This window comes from Lolium perenne, chromosome 2 (genome assembly GCF_019359855.2).
Source record: "Lolium perenne isolate Kyuss_39 chromosome 2, Kyuss_2.0, whole genome shotgun sequence".
Lineage (NCBI taxonomy): Eukaryota > Viridiplantae > Streptophyta > Magnoliopsida > Poales > Poaceae > Lolium > Lolium perenne.
In genome coordinates this window covers 317656361-317682833 of record NC_067245.2, presented here as the reverse complement: position 1 = coordinate 317682833, position 26473 = coordinate 317656361, and the positions used below count along the sequence as shown (strand labels likewise).

The window sequence follows — 26473 nt, the reverse complement described above, 5'->3', positions numbered from 1 at the left end:
CCTTATTCGCGCCTTTGTTGCGCGCGACGTCCTCTGTAGGCCGACGGCCAGGCCGTCGGCACAGGTTCCCGCCATTTTTCCCCCTCCTTCCCTCCCGCCATTCTTCTCGCGCCCATTCTCTCCCGCCAATTATTCCCGCCGTTTCAGCCCTCGTCGTCCTATATATAGCCATGTCTTCTCAACACTAACATCAGCAACAACATTTCTCTCCTCATCAACTCTCTCATCCAAAAAAACACCACAGAATCCTCTGAGCTCAGCTGCCGTCGAGATGGCTCCTCGTCGCCGTAGCAACACGGGCTTCATCGGCGTTCGCCAGCGGGCTGCGGGCCATTTCGCGTCCGAAATCTCCGCCGGTGGTGTGCGTGTGTGGCTCGGCACCTTCTACACGAAGGAGGCTGCTGCCCGCGCATACGACGTTGCGGCTTGGAGGTTTGGCCGGTCGCGCCACGAATTGAACTTCCCGGAGGTCAGGTCTCTGGCGGAAGCCGAGAGTCTCTCTACTGAGCCGCTACTTCGCTCAGAGGGTGAAGCGCAGCGGTTCAGAGATGGCCAGCGGCGGATTGATACCACCGAGGCGGACGAGCAGTTCATGGCACAGTGGCGCAGAGACCATCCCGGAGACGTCGCGGCCACGCGCGCATTCTGGAAGGAGAAGCAGGCGTACAGGAGAGAGAGGAGGGCGGGAAAGCGGCAGAGGAGGGCCGAATATGACGCGGAGTACGCCAAAGGAGAGGCGTCGACATGGGGGGAAAATGATGAACGGTGGTTTTCGTACCTCTCAAGTACCGCTTCAGAGGACACCCCTAGCGAGGACGAAGATTTCGAGAACTGATTAGTATGTGTGTGTGTCGAGTCCATGTGTCTAACGGGTCATGTGTCGACCCAGTGTTAAGTGCTTTGTTCGTGTGTGGGTTTAGTTTTTTAAGTGTTTTGGTTTGTGTGTTAGTAGTGTAGTTTTTAAGTGCTTTGCTTCGTGTGTGGGTGTAGTTCTTTAAGTGCTTTGGTTTGTGTGTGGTCTAGTTCTTTAAGTGTTTTGGTTTGTGTGTGGGTCTAGTTACGCACTAGTAGGAAAACCCTTATAGGCAAAGCTTAGTTTTGTGGCGCACCACTAAAAATGCGCCACAGAATATTATTTTGTGGCGCACCATACTGGGTGCGCCACAGAAATAGCTTAATTTTGTGGCGCACTACGAAACGCTGCGCCACAAAAACTTGGTGGGGCCCACATCCTGCCACGCCCAACCATTGGTCTTACCTTTTCTACGGCGCACTGCACCTGGTGCGCCACGTAAACGTGTTACGTGGCGCACTGGCCTCGGTGCGCCACAGAAATACTGTTTTCTGTGGCGCACTTGTCTGGATGCGCCACAGAAATAACGTGTCTATATCAAGGCCGTACCCCTCCCTCGCCAGACAGTTCCTCTCCCCTCTCTCCCCTCTCTCCCCACGCCGCCGCCTTCCATGGCGAGCGCTGCCGTCGCTGTCGCCGCCGCCGCCTTCCTCCGCGAGGGCCGGATGCCGCCACGCTCTACCCATCCCCGCCACCAGCAGCACAAGCCGCTGCGGCGTGGAGGAGGAGGGCCGGCGCGGCGTCAAGGTGGAGGAGCCGCCGCCGCGTCAAGGTGGAGGAGCCGCCGCGACCTCCACCCCTGCCGTCGTCGTCGGTGAGCTCCTCCACGACTCTCCAAATCGTCGGTGAGCTCCCTCCCCTCCCCTCCCTCTTCCTCCCCCGCGCGAGCACAACGTGCTCGACGAAATGCTCGCTCGGTTGGGTAATCTTGATGCTCTTGGTGGGCTTAGTCGTTAATCTTGATGCATTGCTGCTAGTGATGCTTAGTTGTTAATCTTGATGCTACCGGTTCATTTGTTGGCTCTGGATGCATTGCTGCTAGTGATGCATTGCTGCTCGGTTGGTTAATCTTGATGCTCTTGGTGGGCTTAGGCTGTTAATCTTGATGCATTGCTGCTAGTGATGCTTAGCTGTTAATCTTGATGCTACTTTGGTTCATTTGTTGGCTCTGGATGCATTGCTGCTAGTGATGCATTGCTGCTAGTGATGCATTGCTGCTCGGTTGGTTCATTTGATGCTACACCGGTTCATTTGTTGTGCTCGGTGAGGTTAACTGTTAATCTTGATGGCTTATTACTATTTGGTTCATTTGTTGTGCTCGAGTGAGGTTAAGCTGTTAACAATTTTCTTGATGGGTTCATAGGAATTTGATGCTACTTGTTCATTTAAATGCTTGTTGTGCTCGGTGAGGTTAACTGGTTCATAGGAATTTAAATGCATGAAATGCTACCGGTGGGCTTGTATACATACATATTTATAGTTGCTCTTGGTTGGCACAGGATTAGTTTTCTGGACCCCAAGTAATTCTCTGTTGGGATTAGTTTTTGGACCCCAAGTTTTTTGGACCCCTGATGATTTACTTGATGGATTCTTGTGAGCTTATGGTATGCTTATAATGCTCTGATTAGTGGGGAAGCTTGATGTCTTAGCTCAGCCAGTGATGTCTTAGCTTTGTTTTGAACTCAACTGAGTAATGATAAATTTCTATTTCTTGTGTTGGCTTTGATGAAAATAGAGATATCCACAGTAGGGGATCATGTAAATGAATGCCACTGTGGTATCCTTTGAAGAAAAAGGACTGTTTCTGATGGTTTTAAAAGGCTAGGTGGTGCTAGGTGATTCAGTTGGCTACCAAGACTTGTCTCATCTCAGTTAGGCTGGGATATGCTATGTGTTGTTGCTTGTTTAGGCATATCTATCACTTCTTGGATTTACTTGGTTCTTGATTGGCCTCTCTTTTGCAGCATCACTTGGTCTATATACCAAGTGATGAATAATCCCTTTGGAGCATCTTGCTCCATGCATGCTATGTGTGTTTGAGCATCTTGACTTATGTCCCTATGATAATGGATCATCAAATGTTTCCCTTTGTCCCTGGTTGCCTCCTTAATTGATGCCTTATGATCCAAATGACCTTGTAGTGTCACTTGACTATTCAAGTTTCAATGTTGGTTACTTTTCCTCTAGTGCAAGAAATGGTTGAGCAGATGTTTATCCACTTTGTTGGCCTTTATTCTTGGGTAGCTCAAAGTGTCATGCACTTCTTTGGATCATCAAATGTTTCCCTTAATTTGTCCCTGGTTGCCTCCTTAATTGATGCCTTATGATCCAAATTACTATATTATTGGATTGAGTGATATGGCTACTGCTTGTTTGCTCTCCAAATGCTTTATATGTGTATTTGACCATGCTTATGATGGATTTCTTTTAAGGACTCTAGCTAGATTAGAGGGGAAAAAGTTGCTTTGCTTTTGTGCCTATGATAATGGATCATCAAATGTTTCCCTTTGTCCCTGGTTGCCTCCTTAATTGATGCCTTATGATCCAAATGACCCAAGTCCCTTGCATGATCCCATTTGTCCCTAATGTTGCTTAAGATGAATAAATTCCCTCTAATCACCATTTGGAGATCAAGACTAGTTCTTGATTTCCATTAGCTAGACTCCAATATTAAAAATGTCTCCCAAACATGGAGACAAACATTTTAACATTACCCCAAGTGATTTACTTGTCGATGATTAGATGGTTGGTCGATCACTCGTACACTCGGGGTGGAGCAAGTGAGGCTTGGTGTGATGGCACAAATATCAATATCTTGTGCATCCTACAGCCTCACTTACTCCATCCCTGGATGTTAATATTTGTTTCGACCAACAAAGTATGAGGCATTCCATTTAGTTGATACCACTTGGCTCTTTCTTCCATTTTAGTGCCGATGATTAGAATGTTCGGTCAACTGTACACTCCGGGGTGTCGCTAGTGAGCCTGGTGTGATGGCACAAATATCAATCTCTTGTGCATCCTACCTGGCCTCACTAACGCCATCCCGGGATGTTAATATTTCTTTCGACCAACAAAGTATGAGGCATATGATATCTAGTTGAGATACCACTTGGCTCTTTCTTCCATTTTAGTGCCGATGATTAGAATGTTTGGTCACCTATACGCCGCAATATACTTTGTAGACGAGCTCCCCTTTCCCTAGCCGCCGTTCCGTGAACGAGTCCTTGACGAGACAACAACGCCGACATGCCTCTCCGGCGCAGCACCACTTTTCTTCTCTCGCCGTCCGATGCGTGAACGAGTCCTTAATGCGAAGACGGTGCCAGCCTCCCTAGCATCATGCCGACCCCTGTTGTCGTGCTTCAGGCCGTGTCGATCAGTGGACACACGGTTTGAAGCGCGGCAACACGGCCCGGCATAATCTTTGGGCAGGCCGGCACGGTCTTTGCATCAAGGACTCGTTCACGCATCGGGATGCTGAGGGACTGGCGTGGTTCTGCGCCGGAGATGCAGATCGGCGTTGTTGTGTCGTCAAGCACCCGTTGACGGAACGCCAACCGGGAAAGGGGCCCTTCCGCAAAGTATACGGCGGTGTATCTTTGCAACTATGGTTTCGACCATAGTATTTGTGTTGACCAACAATGTATGAGGCACTTATTCCATTTTGTCATTCCATTTGCTTTGAGATTTTCAAAATGCCGATGATTAAAATGTTTGGTCACCGTACACTTGGGGGTGGCGTAAGTGAGCCTGGTAAGATAGCACAAATATCAATCTCTTGTGCATCCTACATGGCCTCGCTTACCCCATCCCTAAATGTTAATATTTGTGTTGACCAACAATGTATGAGGCACTTATTCCATTTTGTCATTCCATTTGCTTTGAGATTTTCAAAATGCCGATGATTAAAATGTTTGGTCACCGTACACTTGGGGGTGGCGTAAGTGAGCCTGGTAAGATAGCACAAATATCAATCTCTTGTGCATCGGACTTGGCCTCACTGACGCCATCTCTAAATGTTAATATTTGTGTTGACCAACAATGTATGAGGCACTTATTCCATTTTGTCATTCCATTTGCTTTGAGATTTTCAAAATGCCGATGATTAAAATGTTTGGTCACCGTACACTCGGGGGCGGCGTAAGTGAGTCTGGTAAGATAGCACAAATATCAATCTCTTGTGCATCGGACTTGGTCTCACTTACACCGTCCCTGAATGTTAATATTTGTGTTGACCAACAATGTATGAGGCATTTATTCCATTTCTCTTGTGCATCGGACTTGTTGGTCTCACTTTCTTCCATTTTCATCATAGTAGGAACTGGATGAAGGACCCCGATGCAAGTGAGCCTGGTGGGTAGAGATGACGGAGCAAAGGAGGAACCGGATGAAGACTACTTTGTATCTTGAAATTGTGAATTTTGTATGAATTAAGAGTTGTATGCAAAACATTTGACACTTGCCACTATATATGTATCTCGATCGGGTTCTAAGTAATGTGATGATGATGTCTATGTTATATCTGTGCAATGTACATGATATTTATATTATATCTGAATGTTCTTGTATATAACCTCCGTGTATCTGTATTGCTGTCTATAAACCGCATGTGTATAGCGAGCGAACAAAATCGTGTATAATACAAGCAAATTACGCAGGCGCACTAAAAACCAATTCTGTGGCGCACCCATGTCCGTGGCGCACCTAACAACAAGTGCGCCACAGAAACCTTAATTCTGTGGCGCACGGCCAGGTGCGCCACAGAAAGCTTATTTTTGTGGCGACGTTTCTGTGGCGCACCCTCCATGCGCCACAGAATCGAATTTTCGTGCGCCACTGATGAGGCTTTTCCTACTAGTGACGTGTGTGGGTCTCAAGTTCTTAAGTGTATCATTATTGTGTGTCGTCAGAAATCGAGCATCGGAGGGTGGGAATGGTCCCAAAACTCAGGCAGATTATAGACTATAGGGGTAAAATCCAGGATCTGTATGTGGAAACTCCTGGTAAGCCCAACCTATGGTTTCCCATGTACATATGTCCTAAACAAACCAAAGCAAATAAAAAAATCCATTGTTACACCGTCACACGGAGAAAGCTATAGGGGTAGATCTGCCGGGGTCCCCGCCTAGGGTTTCCGAAGATACAGATCAGCGGAGCGTCGGAACCGCTTAAAAACTTGCATATGTCCCTAGCATATGTGCACAAGTGTGATGTAGGGTTTGGCTAACCTTGCATGTACCGGCGTTGACGATTTTCGCAGACATGGGCCAGCACTTGGTGAAAATCCAGGATCTGTATGTGCAAACTCCTGGTACGGCTAAAATGGAGCCTATTTTATGGTAAAGTAAGCCCAACCTATGGTTTCCCATGTACATATGTCCTAAACAAACCAAAGCAAATAAAAAAATCCATTGTTACACTGTCACACGGAGAAAGCTATAGGGGTAGATCTCGGGGTCCCCGCCCTAGGGTTTCGAAGATACAGATCAGCGGAGCGTCGGAACCGCTTAAAAACTTGCATATGTCCCTAGCATATGTGCACAAGTGTGATGTAGGGTTTGGCTAACCTTGCATGTACCCGGCGTTGACGATTTTCGCAGACATGGGCCAGCACTTGGTGAAAATCCAGGATCTGTATGTGCAAACTCCTGGTACGGCTAAAATTGAGCCTATTTTATGGTAAAGTAAGCCCAACCTATGGTTTCCCATGTACATATGTCCTAAACAAACCAAAGCAAATAAAAAAATCCATTGTTACACCGTCACACGGAGAAAGCTATAGGGGTAGATCTGCGGGGTCCCCGCCCTAGGGTTTCCGAAGATACAGATCAGCGGAGTGTCGGAACCGCTTAAAAACTTGCATATGTCCCTAGCATATGTGCACAAGTGTGATGTAGGGTTTGGCTAACCTTGCATGTACCCGGCGTTGACGATTTTCGCAGACATGGGCCAGCACTTGGTGAAAATCCGGGATACGTATGTGCAAACTCTGTACGGCTAAAATGGAGCCTATTTTATGGTAAAGTAAGCCCAACCTATGGTTTCCCATGTACATATGTCCTAAACAAACCAAAGCAAATAAAAAAATCCATTGTTACACCGTCACACGGAGAAAGCTATAGGGGTAGATCTGCGGGGTCCCCGCCCTAGGGTTTCCGAAGATACAGATCAGCGGAGGGTCGGAACCGCTTAAAAACTTGCATATGTCCCTAGCATATGTGCACAAGTGTGATGTAGGGTTTGGCTAACCTTGCATGTACCCGGCGTTGACGATTTTCGCAGACATGGGCCAGCACTTGGTGAAAATCCGGGATCTCTGTATGTGCAAACTCCTGGTACGGCTAAAATGGAGCCTATTTTATGGTAAAGTAAGCCCAACCTATGGTTTCCCATGTACATATGTCCTAAACAAACCAAAGCAAATAAAAAAATCCATTGTTACACCGTCACACGGAGAAAGCTATAGGGGTAGATCTGCGGGGTCCCCACCCTAGGGTTTCCGAAGATACAGATCAGCGGAGCGTCGGAACCGCTTAAAAACTTGCATATGTCCCTAGCATATGTGCACAAGTGTGATGTAGGGTTTGGCTAACCTTGCATGTACCCGGCGTTGACGATTTTCGCAGACATGGGCCAGCACTTGGTGAAAATCCAGGATCTGTATGTGCAAACTCCTGGTACGGCTAAAATGGAGCCTATTTTAAGGTAAAGTAAGCCCAACCTATGGTTTCCCATGTACATATGTCCTAAACAAACCAAAGCAAATAAAAAAATCCATTGTTACACCGTCACACGGAGAAAGCTATAGGGGTAGATCTGCGGGGTCCCCGCCCTAGGGTTTCCGAAGATACAGATCAGCGGAGCGTCGGAACCGCTTAAAAACTTGCATATGTCCCTAGCATATGTGCACAAGTGTGATGTAGGGTTGTGGTATGCTTGCATGTACCAGTGGTTGACGATTTTCGCAGACATGGGCCAGCACTTGGTGAAAATCCAGGATCTGTATGTGCAAACTCCTGGTACGGCTAAAATGGAGCCTATTTTATGGTAAAGTAAGCCCAACCTATGGTTTCCCATGTACATATGTCCTAAACAAACCAAAGCAAATAAAAAAATCCATTGTTACACCGTCACACGGAGAAAGCTATAGGGGTAGATCTGCGGGGTCCCCACCCTAGGGTTTCCGAAGATACAGATCAGCGGAGCGTCGGAACCGCTTAAAAACTTGCATATGTCCCTAGCATATGTGCACAAGTGTGATGTAGGGTTTGGCTAACCTTGCATGTACCCGGCGTTGACGATTTTCGCAGACATGGGCCAGCACTTGGTGAAAATCCGGGATACGTATGTGCAAACTCACAGTACGGCTAAAATGGAGCCTATTTTAAGGTAAAGTAAGCCCAACCTATGGTTTCCCATGTACATATGTCCTAAACAAACCAAAGCAAATAAAAAAATCCATTGTTACACCGTCACACGGAGAAAGCTATAGGGGTAGATCTATGGCTTTTAGGGGAAATGAGTAGGAAACGGCCCGTTTCACCACATAGTTTGTCGGAACGAGGCCATATTTGGCACGTGCGTGGGCCCTAGGATGGGAAGCAAGGCCCCGGTCGCGGATTTCCAATCCGAACCACGGGCGATGGTTTTTCCATTTTCGGGGTGCCGAAAGGGCTTTTTTTTGTGAAGCAGCTACATGGTGTGCATTTCAGTATCGCGCGGGACCTCTCGCAGCGGTAGGATACCTCCTACGCACCACCTATCACATGCCATATGCGCGGAAGCCATCTGGGAATCCCACCCGCTTCCTGCGGTGCCCCGCCGAATCCGCTGGAAACTGACCGGATTTGAACTGGGGCGACACTTTCCTTCGCTCAATAAATGGAGGGAAAAATGGTTTTAGGTCTAGGACGCGTCATTTTATGTGCTAAATGTTTTCCGTTTCGCGCGTTGGCGGACGGGTGCAACCGCGCGCCGATGCGGCCATACCGCATGTCCGTGCGGCCCCGTTTTGCGCAGTTGGCAAAGCAAACGGAGCCAAAAATCGAGCGGAGCCGCGTGGCGTCATTTTATGTGTCCTAGTAACCACTGCAAAGACGGGCTGGGATACGGCAATTATCTTGGAGAACCCTTCACGAACAGGGCTATCTCGTCCGGAGTTCTATGGCTTTTAGGGGAAATGAGTAGGAAACGGCCCGTTTCACCACATAGTTTGTCGGAACGAGGCCATATTTGGCACGTGCGTGGGCCCTAGGATGGGAAGCAAGGCCCCGGTCGCGGATTTCCAATCCGAACCACGAGCGACGGTTTTTCCATTTTCGGGGTGCCGGAAGGGCTTTTTTTTGTGAAGCAGCTACATGGTGCGCATTTCAGTATCGCGCGGGACCTCCGCGCAGCGGTAGGATACCTCCTACGCACCACCTATCACATGCCATATGCGCGCGGAAGCCATCTGGGAATCCCACCCGCTTCCTGCGGTGCCCCGCCGAATCACCGGAAACCGACCGGATTTGAAGCGACACTTTCCTTCGCTCAATAAATGGAGGGAAAAATGGTTTTAGGTCTAGGACGCGTCATTTTATGTGCTAAATGTTTTCCGTTTCGCGCGTTGGCGGACGGGTGCAACCGCGCGCCGTGCGGCCATACCGCATGTCCGGCGGCCCCGTTTTGCGCATTTGGCAAAGCAAACGGAGCCAAAAATCGGCGGAGCCGCGTGGCATCATTTTATGTGTCCTAGTAACCACCGCAAAAGACGGAACTGGGATACGGCAATTATCTTGGAGAACCCTTCACGAACAGGGCTATCTCGTCCGAGTTCTATGGCTTTTAGGGGAAATGAGTAGAAACGGCCCGTTTCACCACATAGTTTGTCGGAACGAGGCCATATTTGGCACGTGCGTGGGCCCTAGGATGGGAAGCAAGGTCCCGGTCGCGGATTTCCAATCCGAACCAGCAGCGATGGTTTTTCCATTTTCGGGTGCCGGAAGGGCTTTTTTTGTGAAGCAGCTACATGGTGCGCATTTCAGTATCGCGCGGGACCTCGCGCAGCGGTAGGATACCTCCTACGCACCACCTATCACATGCCATATGCGCGCGGAAGCCATCTCGGGAATCCCACCCGCTTCTGCGGTGCCCCGCCGAATCCGGCCGGAAACTGACCGGATTTGAACCAGGGCGACACTTTCCTTCGCTCAATAAATGGAGGGAAAAATGGTTTTAGGTCTAGGACGCGTCATTTTATGTGCTAAATGTTTTCCGTTTCGCGCGTTGGCGACGGCCAGGTGCAACCGCGCGCCGGTGCGGCCATACCGCATGTCCGGCGGCCCCGTTTTGCGCTTGGCAAAGCAAACGGAGCCAAAAATCGAGCGGAGCCGCGTGGCGTCATTTTATGTGTCCTAGTAACCACTGCAAAAGACGGAACTGGGATACGGCAATTATCTTGGAGAACCCTTCACGAACAGGGCTATCTCGTCCGGAGTTCTATGGCTTTTAGGGGAAATGAGTAGGAAACGGCCCGTTTCACCACATAGTTTGTCGGAACGAGGCCATATTTGGCACGTGCGTGGGCCCTAGGATGGGAAGCAAGGCCCCGGTCGCGGATTTCCAATCCGAACCACGGGCGACGGTTTTTCCATTTTCGGGGTGCCGGAAGGGCTTTTTTTTGTGAAGCAGCTACATGGTGCGCATTTCAGTATCGCGCGGGACCTCCGCGCAGTGGTAGGATACCTCCTACGCACCACCTATCACATGCCATATGCGCGCGGAAGCCATCTGGGAATCCCACCCGCTTCCTGCGGTGCCCCGCCGTATCCGGTGGAAACTGAGCGGTTTTGAACTTGGGCGACACTTTCCTTCGCTCAATAAATGGAGGGAAAAATGGTTTTAGGTCTAGGACGCGTCATTTTATGTGCTAAATGTTTTCCGTTTCGCGCGTTGGCGGACGGGTGCAACCGCAGCGCCCGTGCGGCCATACCGCATGTCCGGCGGCCCGTTTTGCGCTTGGCAAAGCAAACGGAGCCAAAAAATCGAGCGGAGCCGCGTGGCGTCATTTTATGTGTCCTAGTAACCACCGCAAAAGACGGAATCGGGATACGGCAATTATCTTGGAGAACCCTTCACGAACAGGGCTATCTCGTCCGGAGTTCTATGGCTTTTAGGGGAAATGAGTAGGAAACGGCCCGTTTCACCACATAGTTTGTCGGAACGAGGCCATATTTGGCACGTGCGTGGGCCCTAGGATGGGAAGCAAGGCCCCGGTCGCGGATTTCCAATCCAAACCACTGGCGACGGTTTTTCCATTTTCGGGGTGCCGGAAGGGCTTTTTTTTGTGAAGCAGCTACATGGTGCGCATTTCGCATGCTCGCGCGGGACCTCCGCGCGGCGGTAGGATACCTCCTACGCACCACCTATCACATGCCATATGCGCGCGGAAGCCATCCTGGGAATCCCACCCGCTTCCTGCGGTGCCCCGCCAAATCCGCTGGAAACTGACCGGATTTGAACTGGGGCGACACTTTCCTTCGCTCAATAAATGGAGGGAAAAATGGTTTTAGGTCTAGGACGCGTCATTTTATGTGCTAAATGTTTTCCGTTTCACGCGTTGGCGGACGGGTGCAACCGCGCGCCCGGTACGGCCATACCGCATGTCCCGGCGGCCCCGTTTTGCGCAGTTGGCAAAGCAAACGGAGCCAAAAAATCGAGCGGAGCCGCGTGGCGTCATTTTATGTATCCTAGTAACCACTGCAAAAGACGGAACTGGGATACGGCAATTATCTTGGAGAACCCTTCACGAACAGGGCTATCTCGTCCGGAGTTCTATGGCTTTTAGGGAAATTTAGTCGGAAACGGACCGTTTCACCACATAGTTTGTCGGAACGAGGCCATATTTGGCACGTGCGTGGGCCCTAGGATGGGAAGCAAGGCCCCGGTCGCGGATTTCCAATCCGAACCACGGGCGACGGTTTTTCCATTTTCGGGGTGCCGGAAGGGCTTTTTTTTGTGAAGCAGCTACATGGTGCGCATTTCAGTATCGCGCGGGACCTCCGCGCAGCGGTAGGATACCTCCTACGCACCACCTATCACATGCCATATGCGCGCGGAAGCCATCCGGGGAATCCCACCCGCTTCTGCGGTGCCCCGCGAATCCATTTGAAGCGACGGATTTGAGCGGGGCGACACTTTCCTTCGGTCAATAAATGGAGGGAAAAATGGTTTTAGGTCTAGGACGCGTCATTTTATGTGCTAAATTTTTTCCGTTTCGCGCGTTGGCGGACGGGTGCAACCGCGCGCCCGGTACGGCCATACCGCATGTCCCGGCGGCCCGTTTTGCGCGATTGGCAAAGCAAACGGAGCCAAAAAATCGAGCGGAGCCGCGTGGCGTCATTTTATGTGTCCTAGTAACCACTGCAAAAGACGGAACTGGGATACAGCAATTATCTTGGAGAACCCTTCACGAACAGGGCTATCTCGTCCGGAGTTCTAAGGCTTTTAGGGGAAATGAGTAGGAAACGGCCCGTTTCACCACATAGTTTGTCGGAACGAGGCCATATTTGGCACGTGCGTGGGCCCTAGGATGGGAAGCAAGGCCCCGGTCGCGGATTTCCAATCCGAACCACTAGCGACGGTTTTTCCATTTTCGGGGTGCCGGAAGGGCTTTTTTTTGTGAAGCAGCTACATGGTGCGCATTTCAGTATCGCGCGGGACCTCCGCGCAGCGGTAGGATACCTCCTACGCACCACCTATCACATGCCATATGCGCGCGGAAGCCATCTGGGAATCCCACCCGCTTCCTGCGGTGCCCCGCCGAATCCGCTGGAAACTGACCGGATTTGAACTGGGGCGACACTTTCCTTCGCTCAATAAATGGAGGGAAAAATGGTTTTAGGTCTAGGACGCATCATTTTATGTGCGAAATGTTTTCCGTTTCGCGCGTTGGCGGACGGTGCAACGCAGCGCCCGGTGCGGCCATACCGCATGTCCGGCGGCCCGTTTTGCGCGATTGGCAAAGCAAACGGAGCCAAAAAATCGAGCGGAGCCGCGTGGCGTCATTTTATGTGTCCTAGTAACCACTGCAAAAGACGGAACTGGGATACCGCATGTCCCGGCGGCCCCGTTTTATGTGTGGCGTCATTTTATGTGTCGGAGTCATTTTATGTGTCGCCACCCTCAGCTCCTCCACCCCGCGCGCTCAGCTCCTAGCAACCACTACAAAAGTAAATAAAGAAATAAAAAGGAAAAAAGAAAAAGAAAAAATAAAAATAGAAATAGAAATAAAAAGGAAAAAAGAAAAAAAAAAAAAAAGTGTGCCGACGGCCCTAGCCGTCGCCGGCCCGAGTTAGTTAAGTGCCGGGCCGGCCGACCCGCACGCCCGCCGCCTCCTCCAACCCGCGCCGCCACTTGCCTCCCACCAACCCGCCGCCCGCCGCCGCCGCCAACCCCGCCCGCCGCCGCCGCCGCCTCCACCAACCCCGCCCGCCGCCGCCGCCTCCACCAACCCCGCCCGCCGCCGCCTCCACCAACCCCGCCCGCCGCCGCCGCTGCGCCAACCCCGCCGTCGCCTCCACCTCACCGTCGCCGCCTCCTCCTCCCCTGCTCCGCCGGCTCACCGCGTCTGCGGCTCTGCGCCCCGCCGCCCTGGTCCCCGGCGCCCCGAATCCGTTCGAATATGAGTAAGGGAGTCAATCTTACAACAGGAAAAGTAAACGGGCTCAAGAGTCACGACTATCATATATGGATTGAGCGACTGATGCCGGTGATGGTTCGAGGGTATCTCCCCGAGCATGTCAAGTAGTGCTTGCGGAGTTGAGCCATTTCTTCCGCACGGTCTGTGCTAGCGAGATATGTGAGTCGGTGATTGCGAAGTTGCATGATCAAGTGCCGGAGTTGTTATGCAAGTTAGAGATGATCTTTCCACCAGGTTTCTTTACTCCGATGTTACATCTCATTGTGCATCTTGCGAACGAGGCACTCTTGGGTGGACCGGTGCAGTATCGTTGGCAGTTTTGCATTGAGAGAGAGTTCAAGTATATTCGAAACAAATGTGGCAACAAAAATAAGATTGAATCATGCATAGCTGAGGCAACTATCCTCCGGGAGATGGCAGACGCCACGACAACGTACTATGCGGATGATGTTCCCACTATGCATAACCCGATATCTCGGTACAATATCGACGAGCCCAAGCATGACCCCAAGCTCCTCCTCTTCAAATGTCACGGTGGCAAGGCTGGTGCCTCTAAAAAGGGCATCTTGACAAAGGAAGAGAAAGATTGCATAATGTTTTATGTGGTTACGAACATGCAAGAAGTGCTCAAATTCATAAGGTAAAATGGTGAACAAATTACTTTGCTATTAGTAACTTTCGATTTTTTTTGGTCTAATACGTTTTTCTTCCTTTTAGCCAATACAAGGATGAATATTGGACGAGATCGACGGATCCCTCGATGCGGAGATGGAGATTCTTTTGAAAGAGAGTCGTCCTTAAAGAAAAAATTCCTGGATTGGTTCTACGAAAAAGTAATTTCTAACAAGTCCCTTTTATCCAATACTTTTGCAATCCGTGACTTGTCCCTCTTATTACACGTAACTAATGCAAAGAAACAATTTGAACTGAATTTGTAGGGAGGTGATCCCAACGTTGAGATGACGGATGAGCTGAGATGTGTTTCCCGAGTTGCAACCGTAGAATCTCAATGTATGAGAAGTACTATGTGAATGGGTATCGCTTCCATACAGCGTTTGTCCTGAAGAATCGGCCTTACCCAACCCCTCTATATACGAGGGTCTTCACCAAAGGTTCCGATGACATAGAATACTACGGAAGGTTAGAGAATGTATACGAGCTGACATTCAATAGGACAAACATACAACTCAATCTCGTTGTGTTCAAATGCCACCGGTTCGACCCACAAGTTGGTGAGAGAAGCACTCCTTCCATTGGGTTAGTGGAAGTTAGGCCTTCAACCTGCTATAGCGGAGCCGATGTCTTTGTTGTGGCTCACCAAGCCAAGCAAGTTTATTATTTGCCCTACCCATGTCAAAAGGAGTACCTCAAAGGCTGGGAAGTCGTGTTCAAGGTATCACCACATGGTAAGCTACCCATGCCCTCCGACGAGGATTACAACAACATTGACCCTGTAACATACGAGGGAATTTTTTATCAAGAGCAAGAGAACTTTGGGGATTTCGAAATAGAAATTGGTCTTGAGGACCTCGGAAACGAGGCACATCTTCATGGTGAAGCAGGTGGTGGACCTAAAGGACATACAAATGCTCACCAAGTTACATGAGGGCAATGGGTTCAATGATGAGACTCCACCGGACATTCCCACCCAACCTCATTACTCACATGATACTGAAAGTGATAGTGAAAATGAGAACCCAATGCCTCGTTATGAGAACCCAATGCCTCATTATGATAGTGATGATTCGAGGTGAGGGTCCTTTATGCCTTTATGCTTAGTATCTATTTTTCCATATGCTTCTTATACTTAGTATTTATTTTTCAATATGCTTCTTATGCTTAGTATCTATTTTTCAATATGCTTCTTATGCTTAGTATCTATTTTTCAATATGCTTCTTATGCTTAGTATCTATTTTTCAATATGCTTCTTATGCTTAGTATCTATTTTTTGCTTAGTGTCTACATTTTATTAAGGCATGAATGCTTACTTGTTTACTCTTTGTCAATGCAGGTGATTGATCAATATGAGCGGAAGCAAGCAATCCATGACCTCCATTTTGAAGAGTATGAGCCAACAGAAGTTCACCGGGACCACTAGAAGTGGAAGACCAACGCGTGCCAGCTCGCGTTACGCGGACGATGACACGGGTGGAGTTGGAGGTGGAGGTGTAGGTGGAGGTGGAGGACGTGGTGGAGGTGGAGGACGAGGTGGAGGTGGAGGACGAGCTGGAGGACGAGGCGGAGGCGGAGGTGGAGGACGAGGACGAGGTGGAGGTGGAGGACGAGGACGAGGTGGAGGTGGACCTTTCCTTGGTGACATACCCTGCCGCACGGCGACGTGGCTTCCCAGTCCGCTCACACACAGTCTACTGAGGGGGAGATGGAGGTGGAGATGGAGGTGGAGATGGAGGTGGAGGGGCAGGACGAGGAGGCGGAGAGGGAGATGGCGCCGAAGAAGTTGCGCATTCGTGGTGAAGCGCAAGTCCCTGATGAGAGGAGGGAGCCTACTAGCCAGGATGCGAAAGCCCTCATCATCCCGAACGAAAAAGAGTAAGTTTAATTTTGAACATTTAGATTCATTTTGCTATGTACTAATGTTTTCATTATTGTGCATAACTGATTGGCATACTAATGTTTTGATTATTGTGCAGCAATTGGACATATGACAAGGGGGTTCGCCAGCCGTCGAGCATGATTGGAGCTCTTATTAGGCAGTACTGGCCGGGCTTTTACACTCCGGTCCCCGGCGGCGAGAAGAAGCTAGCCGAGACTTGGGCGGACTATGAGGCAGCTCCTTGCCCGGGCTTTGGGACAGCTTCTGACGCCGTGTACACCAAGTTTTGGGTAAAGCATGCTTCTCGAGTTTACTTCATAGTTGATGACCACACTATGCTAACTCATGTCTCTCTCACAATTATTCTTATGCATGATTGCAGACCCATTATAAGGTGCCTGATGATATGGTTGAGCTAGGGAAGGCGGTACTGACTAGGGCTTGTCAGAGGTTGACAAGGCAACGGTGGTACAATCGAAGCATACCTGCATCGGGCACTTCAAGGCTGAAGCGGGGCACGAGGGTCAAGAAAGCTGACAATATCAGGGACGATCCTCAGATGACAAAGGAAGATTACTTCAAGGTAAGTAAATATTCAATGAGACTCTATGTTGCTGCATAGTTGGGATTGCATTATGTGTTCTTCAAATGAGTTTTGGTTTTTCAGGTTATGCCCCTATGGTGCGAGAATAAGGAAGACGCATTTGAGGCCTTGGTAGCGAGGTGGGTTGGCGAAGACGCCGACTTCAACGCCAAGAGCGCGCGCAACAAGGCAAACCGGGGCACTGGAGGAACACACAGTGCGGGAAGCCGCAGCACTGAGCGCTACAGGAAGCACAAGGTCCATATCTACATGGAACAACTTGCATTTATTTCCCCTCATATTACTACTTGATACACATAACATTTATCTTCTTTGTGCGGGAGGCGGAACTCGGGGAGCCTCGCACCGAGGTCGGAGGGTGGCGTAAGATGAAGGCTAAAGCAGCCCGATCTGAGCCAGCCTCAGCCCTCGCTGCCCGAGTACTACGGCTTTGCCGAAGAGGAGTTGGACAAGTACTGCTCGGTGTTCAAGGGTCTTCATCCGGAGGTGGATGATCCTATTGAGCAGGAGACCGACTTGACGGCGATTATGGTGGCGGGGAGCGGCACGGAGCATGGCCGCACGAAGCTTCTTAGTGGGGTGATCAAGCCGCAGAGGACCCTCACGCAGATCAGGTCTACCCTCACCGCCGGCGACCCACCGGTCGCGCCTCCTCGGCTGCCGTCGTACGGATGTAAGTTTTCTCATTTCCATCTTCTTTCCAACATTCATCCCTGAATGGCTAAAGTGACATGACTCCTTTTCTTGGAAATTGTAGGCTCACTTTGAGGCCGCCTACGCGGCCGCTTATGAGAACTATTTGACGGTTGTAGCAGAGTGGGACCTCAAGAGAGCGGCTTGGGAAGAGTACCAGGAGGCGACGAGTCGTGTAAGTTCCAATCTTTTATGGTTCGAAGACATGACAAGTCCCACCTCCCCTTTTTTTATATCTGCGGCGCTTGACATCTAAACTATCTTGCAGGCCGGTCAGGACGTTCTTCCAGACTGGAGAGAGGATCGCACTTCCGGAAGAGGAGCCACCTAGGCCGGGGCCGACTCCAGTGTGCCCATCGAGGGAAGCTTTCGCGGCCACATACTACGCACGGACTCCGGTAAGTCCTGTGCCTAACCAGTTCTCACCGCTTTCCTTTCCCATGTGTAAGATGCTAACTCTTCTCAAACATGTAGGGCACGGGAAGTTCGCGGAACCGACCCTCTCCTGGTTCGTCGCGCGAGGGCACACCGATGCACCCCGGCCGCCATTCTCCCGGTGCTTCAGGGTTTTCACCTGCTGGCGATGGTTCAGGCCATGGTTCTACTTCGGTCTACCTCGACAAAGGCCGGACGCCTGAATTTACGAGTCGGACCCCCTGATCTTAGTTTCCCTTAGCTAGGTGTCTAGCGGGTGTGCGTCGATCGTGTGTGCCATGTGTCGACGATGTATGATGATTGTGTGTGCTACATGACACATATTTGTATCACGATGATGTTGTTGCTACATTTGATGATGATTATGTGCTGTGCAACATTTGTGATGCATTTGAATGTATATTACTGCTATATATGCTGTGCGTCTTTGTCTTTGGGCCAGGAAATGCAGCGGGAAACCAAATGGTATGGTCTGTGCCGACGGCATAGCCGTCGGCACAGCCCCCTGGACGTGCCAAATGGCAGGGGCTGTGCCGACGGCTATGCCGTCCGCACAGGAAGGGTGCGCCCAGCGGCGGCAGCGCGGAGCGGCGGCGGCGCGTCGGGCGAAGGACTGGGCCGGCCGACGGCTTGGCCGTCGGCACAGGAGCAGCGTGGACGCGTGGCAGCCTCTGGTCCTCCGATGGCAGCATCTGGGCCGACGGCTTGGCCGTCGGCACAGCAGCAGGGGCGTGGACGCGTGGCAGCCTCTGGTCCTCCGATGGCAGTGTCTGGGCCGACGGCTTGGCCGTCGGCACAGCAGCAGGGGCGTGGACGCGTGGCAGCCTCTGGTCCTCCGATGGCAGTGTCTAGGCCGACGGCTTGGCCGTCGGCACAGTACCTCCCTTGACCTAACGGCCGTTAGACGCTCCGCGGGCCCCATGTTGACTGTGCCGACGGCTACTGTGCCGACAGCGTCGTTTGACCGTCGGGCTGGAGTCTGTGCCGACGGCAAAGGCTGGGCCGACGTCGAGCCAGTTTGTGCCGAGGCGATACTGTGCCGACGGCGGTGTGCCGACGGCGGCCGTCGGCACAGACGTGGGCCGACGGCAGGTGATGCTGTGCCGACGGCCGCCGGCCGTCGGCCCCTCCGCTGGTTCCCGTAGTGTCTGACCTGTGGGGAAAAAGAGGACGTTTCGTGGAAGATAATTGGACCAATTGTGGGGAGTGGAGACTAACTCCATTTTCATATATAGGCCTAATGCATATTTCAGAACAAATAATTGGACCAACATTTGCAAACTATTTCAAATGAAATTCACGGTATATTTTTGGTGACATATAACTCATATTTTATTGATCAAATTATTAGTTAAAATATTGCCTCAAAATATGTGATAGCCTTAATCACTATGGTTTATTTCTGACAAGTCACTTAATCATAAAGAAGTTTCACAATTATCATTGCACTACAAGCACAAAGGCATAAATTTCGGCTAATAATTAAAAACATCTCTAAGTACTTTATACAACTACATTGGGTTATATAAAATTAGAACCACAATTAATATAAAACTAGACGATTCCCCGCGCGTTGCTGCGGAAATTTAATCGAACTTGATGGTTAAAAAAATATTCTAGTTTTGGTAGAAGGCACATTATATTTTTGCAATGACAATATCCCAACACATTAAATGCCTGATGAATGAATATTCAATATAATTTGAAACAACAATAATAATTTATTGGATGATCAAATGATTTACACATAGTATAATGTAAAACTATTGTGGCACAGAAAATACATAAAAAAGTTTTAAAAGAAAGTATGGTAGGTGCCCATGTTTGTATGCATCAGCTGTGCAAAACTGATCGCACAGGCGGGGGGATGAGCAAAAAGGTGTATATAATCTCGTTATGAGTTCAAGATGTACTTCTGAAACTAAGAAGCACAGACAAAAAATTTCATGATAAAGTATAGATGAAAAAAGTATTTACTCGTATTACATATCTCAGAAAAAACTGGCATATTCATACCAGCCTCTATCTATGAGTTGACCAAATGCTGCAGATACCACCATATGGTTGAATTGAGCAGGGATCTTCCTAAGGTAAAATGAAAACACCATATGACCCATATACTAAGGTGCGAAATTGAATTGAAAAAACTCGGCAGACTTGGTAAGGGTGGCTCCGCTTGCGGCTAGCTAGTTTAACAAATCTGCATTTTTTTACTTAGAAGGAAAAGAGCGACGCTGGTACTGCAAATTGGTGGTAATTCGTGATCTCCAACGGAAAGGATGTTGCCGTGCCGGCGCTTGTTTCTCCAAAGAAATCCAGAACAGAAACACCCTGCAATAGATGATTGGCCAGATGGGAACTACATGCGTGAAATCTGCAAACGCCTCATCTTTGAGGACTGTCCTGCGCCTAAATTGGAGAGTCGACGTCTCGTAGACGTTGGGCACGACGGCCGCAGTGATAAGCTTGAGTGGAGTGGCGTTGAATGTCAGGAGGATGTGATATCAATGGGGGCTGACTGAGGTTGCACCACGCAGTGGTATTTATACATGAAGTGGCACGATTTTCTTGCGGCTCTTGCTAATTCTCCCAAGCAATCTACGGAAATAGAAAGGTGGCCACCTGATGGTATGGCTCAGTGATTAATTTCGCCTGATTGCATGCCTTGCTGATTAATTCTCGATACTGTTCGTTTCCAACGCATGGGGTCAGGAAACGAAAAGAAAAGTTTAGCCAATTACATTAAAGAAACATAATAAATGACATTAGCCGATTACTGCATGCATGTGATGACATGGACGCTAGTGGTGTGATATTGTGGGACCGCTGATGTGGCGTGCTTGCATGTTAAGAGAATTCAACTTAGTGGGTTGCTCCGATTTTGATATTATAGATTCATAAATATATTGAAAATCATTAAGAGGTTTTATTATTGTTCCCACAAGAAGATATATTTTCTTAGAACTAGGGTTTGAATACCTTTCAGTTTTGTACTTACTTGTTTCAGAAGCTTGAGTAAAATATAATAAGTGTTTGGTTAAATATCATGGTTTTAAAGATAGGGTTTAATACTAGGATTGATCAACTAATTATTGTACTAGTACTTGAGTTTAGGGTATGGTCTTAATTAGAGTATACATGTGACCACCAAGTGATGCACAAGTTAAGGTTTAGGCATAGGTTCTATGTGGGTGTTGATACCATGTTAAGCTGACTAGGGTTTGGTCTTGGTTATAAGGATGAGTCATTGATCACCACACATGGGTTTAATTATAGGATTTAGCACTAGGTTTTTCTTATGTTCATTAATTGAGGAACAAGTGGAATATAGATGTGGTAGGATTCTAATCATGATCACCAGGTGATTCACAAGTTAGGATTGAGATACAAATCTAGGGTTGCTTACTAGTGATCTCCCTATGATTTCATGTGATGGATGATATCTGCTTACCATGTAAAGTCTTATCTAATACTAATATGTTTGCAAAGCATGATCATGCATTAAGCATAATCAACTCATTCTCAATAGCTTCTCACCTCAATTCCTAGGGTTTATGATCATTACCAAGTTGTGATGATCAAGGGTTTTGGCTTTCCAAAGGTTCAATTAAGACGATTTCACTCTCATCCCCAAGATCAAGTGCTTGTTCAAATAACTTGAGTGTAACACTTCAGCTTGAGCATTTTACATAGACAAGATTACTCTAGGGTGTATGAGGTACTCATAATATCTCCTTAAGTATGAATAAGTTAAGTCTCCACTTGGCTATATTGGTTGGATTAGTCTCCTTCTTACTTCATCAATTCATGGATATGGTCTTGTTCAATTTAATACTGGATTATCTCACCAGCTCAAGATGAGATAAATTATACCTCAATGCTTTAGTTCAAAAGTTATCCTTGATCCTTTAATAGGTAGAGCTAAAACTGTATGAATGGTTTCTCTCATTTTGGAATGACTTAATAATACTCTAATGTTATACTCCAAAGATAATGATGTGATCATCAAGATCTATGGTTAATATAAATGGATTCCCTTTCTAGGAAATGTCTTGAATAATATCCTAGGGTTATTCTTAAAGATGATGATGTGAGCATATGGATATATATCCAAGGGTTTGGCTCAAGTGTTGACATTGCATTACTTCTCTAATAGATTTAGAACTCTCTCTTCTCTAGATTTTTTCATACATATTAATTTGGATAGAGAAGAATAGAATAAGGAAACTAGAGAACAATGCTAGAGTTGATCTCCTTGTCATAAATCCAAGAATGAAGTGGAATGAATACCATGGGGTTCATGGTAAGAACATATGTTAGTTTACGACATGGAAAAGATAAGTCAAGAATAGTTTCTCCATTTTATTGTTACTTGATTTGCAGTTGAATAGATGTTCATATGTTATGACAAGGAATACCATATTATGATCTTTTATATGATCAAGTAGTTGATCCTTGATTAATGTGTTATTGGGTTAGTTTTAGTTCCATTTGATCTAACCCATAGATCAATTCATATCTACCCAAAACAAGGTTTTAGCAAAGGTCACATTGAGGTTTATAGCACTTGACTTGATGAGCTACTTCAATTCCATCAAGTCAAGTGAAACTTCAGTTACTGTGACAGGGTTTGTTTAAAAGCGTGAAAATTCCCCGGATTTTCTATGCATGAATGCAATGCACACATCTGTTTCCTCTATTTTTGTAACCCCAAATCCTGGGATGTTACATTCTTTCACTTGAATTTTGTTCAGAGCTCGTTAGTATTCTTTATTTCTATATGATTATCTCTCTGGTCCATATTGTATTTAATCTCTGAGAGTTATTTCAAATAAGTTGATTGGTGTTGGATACGAGTAAAATGTTTCATTACAATAGTGATGCAAAAGGAAGCTTGTCTACAATGCGGCATAGACTTTGGCATGTCATGTTGGATGTTATTCTTGTCATATGCTTAGTATTTATTGTTGTAGCATGACTTGTCTCAAATAGCTGAGAGTGCATAATGTGCCATTGAAAGAATCATGTGTTGTTTTATCATAAAAGCATAATATTGTGGTATTCTCCTTTGATGCTTTATTGGGTTGACTTGGCACATGCTTATACCATGTTATGACTATAACCAGTCAACTAAAGCCTCTATGATCATTTAGTTTTTGACTTGTAATATCACTTTATGCTTTGATTGATAATGTTTTGTCGCTATGCATGATTATGGTCATTATTGCTCTCTTAGTTGGTCGCTTCCAGTCTTTTGCTAGCCTCCGCTTGTACTGAGTATGAACTCTACTCGTGCATCCAACCACCAATAACCAAAGTTTGCCAATTGTGTCCACCATTTCTACCTAGTAGCATTATTGCTATTCCAAGTATATTCATCATGTTTTTATTTATCTTCTAAATTAAATTTTGGCATGAGAAAATTAGTCAGTAAAGCTCTCACGAACTTGATGGCACATTTACTTTCTTGCGGTTAATAAATTTGATCATTGTGACTATCTTATGAAGTTTATATGTTTGCAAATTGCAAGTTGGGAGTTAGCATAACCATGCTTTCATGGGGAATGCTTTCAACATTGCACTTATTCATATTTAGTTGATGTCATGTTCTTTTGTTTATGGATGCCTAGCGGTGCGAAATAATATGGAAACTTGTAAGTCCATGGAGTTTGTATATGAGTTAGAGAAACGCCTGGGCCGCTAATCTAAGCCATGCATCATTCATGGTGGAAATTTACAGTGAACCATACTGAGCATCCTATGAAGCATTTTCAATAAAAAGCTATACCCATAGTAAATAAAAAATCGTTGAGATGCGCATTGTCTGTTTGTCTTGTCATTTTGGCATGGGATTGCTCCTACAAGAGTACCTCCATATCATCGGGCAAGAGGTACCCCATTGGCGGTTCTCAATGATACATGTATACTTACAATGACAAGAACTTATTTGGGACCTAAGTTGAGTAGCATGAGGTTTAGGTACTCGTATTCAAGGGGCATGAGATTTTCAACTTGTGATTTGTCAAGCATATAGCTCATATTTGATTCACATTAACTTTAACCATTCAAGATGCTTATGATAGGGGTAATGAGAGCTCAAAGCTAATGGGTACCATACTTTTTGGAAGGTTTATAAAACTTGGTAATCTTGCTTACTCTGCAAAGAGCCTCTCGTTTACCTTTATGTTGAGTCTTCACCTTCTTCTTTATGCACCAATTAAGAGAGCATAGTTGTCATTCTTAGTGCAATGTGCATAGTCCCAAACTTTTATTGATTGATTCATGATTATGACTATTGCTTGTTCTTGAATTACTTGTATCTAGTCACCCTTTGAACTTTGAAGGTGTCCTAGCATTTATGTTTTGCTACTCCATAAAGGACATGTTGAGTACCACTTTGTTATGTTTACTCTATGCTCATAAACAAACAGTTGCTTTCAATGCACTATTATTCATGATCCTTTGTTTGAGTTACTTCTCATGTTATAACATAGTTGCTAAGTTCTATTGTTAGAGTTATATCTATCATGCCTATGTTTAGAGTACTTAGATCCCAGCTCACAATGCTTTACAATACTTGATCAAGATTGTGTTGGCTTAAAGTCACCTCAAAAATTATTTTTTTATCACTTACCTACTCGAGGGCGAGCAGGAGTTAAGCCTGGGGATGCTTGATACGTCTCAAACGTATCAATAATTTTTGATGCTCCATGCTTGTTTTACACCAATTCATATATGTTTTGCTCATACTTCGTTGCACTTTTCTACATTTTCCGGCACTAACCTATTAACAAGATGCCACAGTGCCAGTTTCCTATTTTCTGCTGTTTTGTATTTCAGAAAAGTTGTACAGGAAATATTCTCGGAATTGGACGAAACAAAAGCCGAAGTCAATATTTTACCGTGACGAAGACAGAGTCCAGAGGGGAGTCGAAGGGGGCAGCAGGACGGCCACGCTAGCCCTAGGCGCGGCCTAACCCTGGCCCGCGCCTAGGGGTGGTGTGGGCCACCCTGGCCTCCACCGACATCGCCCCTCCGCATATTTAATCACGATCTCGGGAAAACCCTGAATACCCGAGCCTCCATCCACGAAAAGTTCCGTCACGGCCGCCATTGCAGAACCCATCTCGGGAGGGTTCTGAAGCTCTTCCCGGCACCCTGCCGGAGGGGGAAATAATCGCCGGAGGCATCTACATCGCCATGTCTGCCTCCGAAGTGATGCGTGAGTAGTTCATCCCTGGACTATGGGTCTATAGTAGTAGCTAGATGGTTGTCTTCTCCAATTTGTGCCTCATGCTTTGATCTTGTGAGCTGCCCTACATGATCAAGATCATCTTTATGTAATGCTACATGTTGTGTTTGCTGGGATCCGATGAATATTGTGTACTATGTTGAGGTCGATTATATATTCATGTCATATGTTATTTGTGATCTTGCATGCTCTCCGTTGCTAGTAGATACTCTGGCCAAGTAGATGCTTGTGACTCCAAGAGGGGTATTTATGCTCGATAGTAGGTTCATGCACTACAACAAGACCCCTCCTACTGCAACGCATATATCTATATCTAAATGCCAATATAGGCGTTGCTAGTGCCTCTACCAACGGATAATGATGCGTTGCGTTTTTGGGTGTTGCAAGGGTACAATGCAACGCATATAGGTCCGTTGGTAACATTGGCGTTGCTAGGCTGCAACGTTTAAAACTAAGGGTGGGAAACACTTACAGATGTTGGTGCTTGTAGTGCTGGATTGAATTCATGACACGTATAATATTAATTTTATCATTTAAATATATGCAACTCTTTCAAGCAGTGGTCCACGTATGCGATCCATAATATTAATTTTTTCAGCAATTATCTTGAATTGCTTTCAAGACATACGTGAAGTGAGAAATTCAATATCACTATTCATAGAGAATAGAAACATATTGCATATTGGATTAAAATATTAGCATTACAAGAGGAACTCCATCCACCAGATACATATATAAATATAATGTTTACAACATCATTTCTCTCCACTCAAGATAACAAAAGATGCAGAGATGTGAAGTTACATTATCCAACATCAACAACATTGTCCTCCTTCCATTCAACTTGTCACCCATGTCATCATCCATTTATATTTTGAGTCTACAAGAATAAGGCCAAATTATTAACACAACAGTGGTAGAAACATCACATGATGCAAGTAGCGAGATGGTAAAATAGTCACGTACAAAGGTTGAAGGCCATGCAATTTTTTTGTTCCTGTTGTGTTACCAAGATAGTCACGTAGAAGTGTGGCATTGACATGTACAACCCATATCTGGTTTGTTATTTCAGCACCATCAAGTTTATATTTTAGACCGCAACTTACAAGTTATAATTGTAGCAAGAGCAACGTCCTTGATTCCGCTTGATAGGCTCTTCAAGAATAATTTATTGTTGTCTATCTGTTAGAAAAACAAAAGGTAAGGATTGGTTTGCTCATGCCCGTCATCCGGAAAGAAAACTAGAATAAAATCGATTAGTTTCAAGAAAAAATGTAATCAGAATTAAACTAATGTCTATGATATTACCATTCACATCAAGTGAAACTAAATAGAAGGATGAACGTGAGCAAATAATTGATATAACAAAATTTATTTACATGTTATCATGTACGGA

General features: G+C 46.9%; 1 protein-coding gene across 2 annotated transcripts in view; it reads left to right on the top strand.

Annotated features, from left to right (window-relative positions):
- The window catches only part of LOC127336710 (4-coumarate--CoA ligase-like 1), a 287662-nt gene that overhangs the window by 160294 nt on the left and 100895 nt on the right, over nucleotides 1-26473 (top strand). The window lies entirely within an intron of this gene.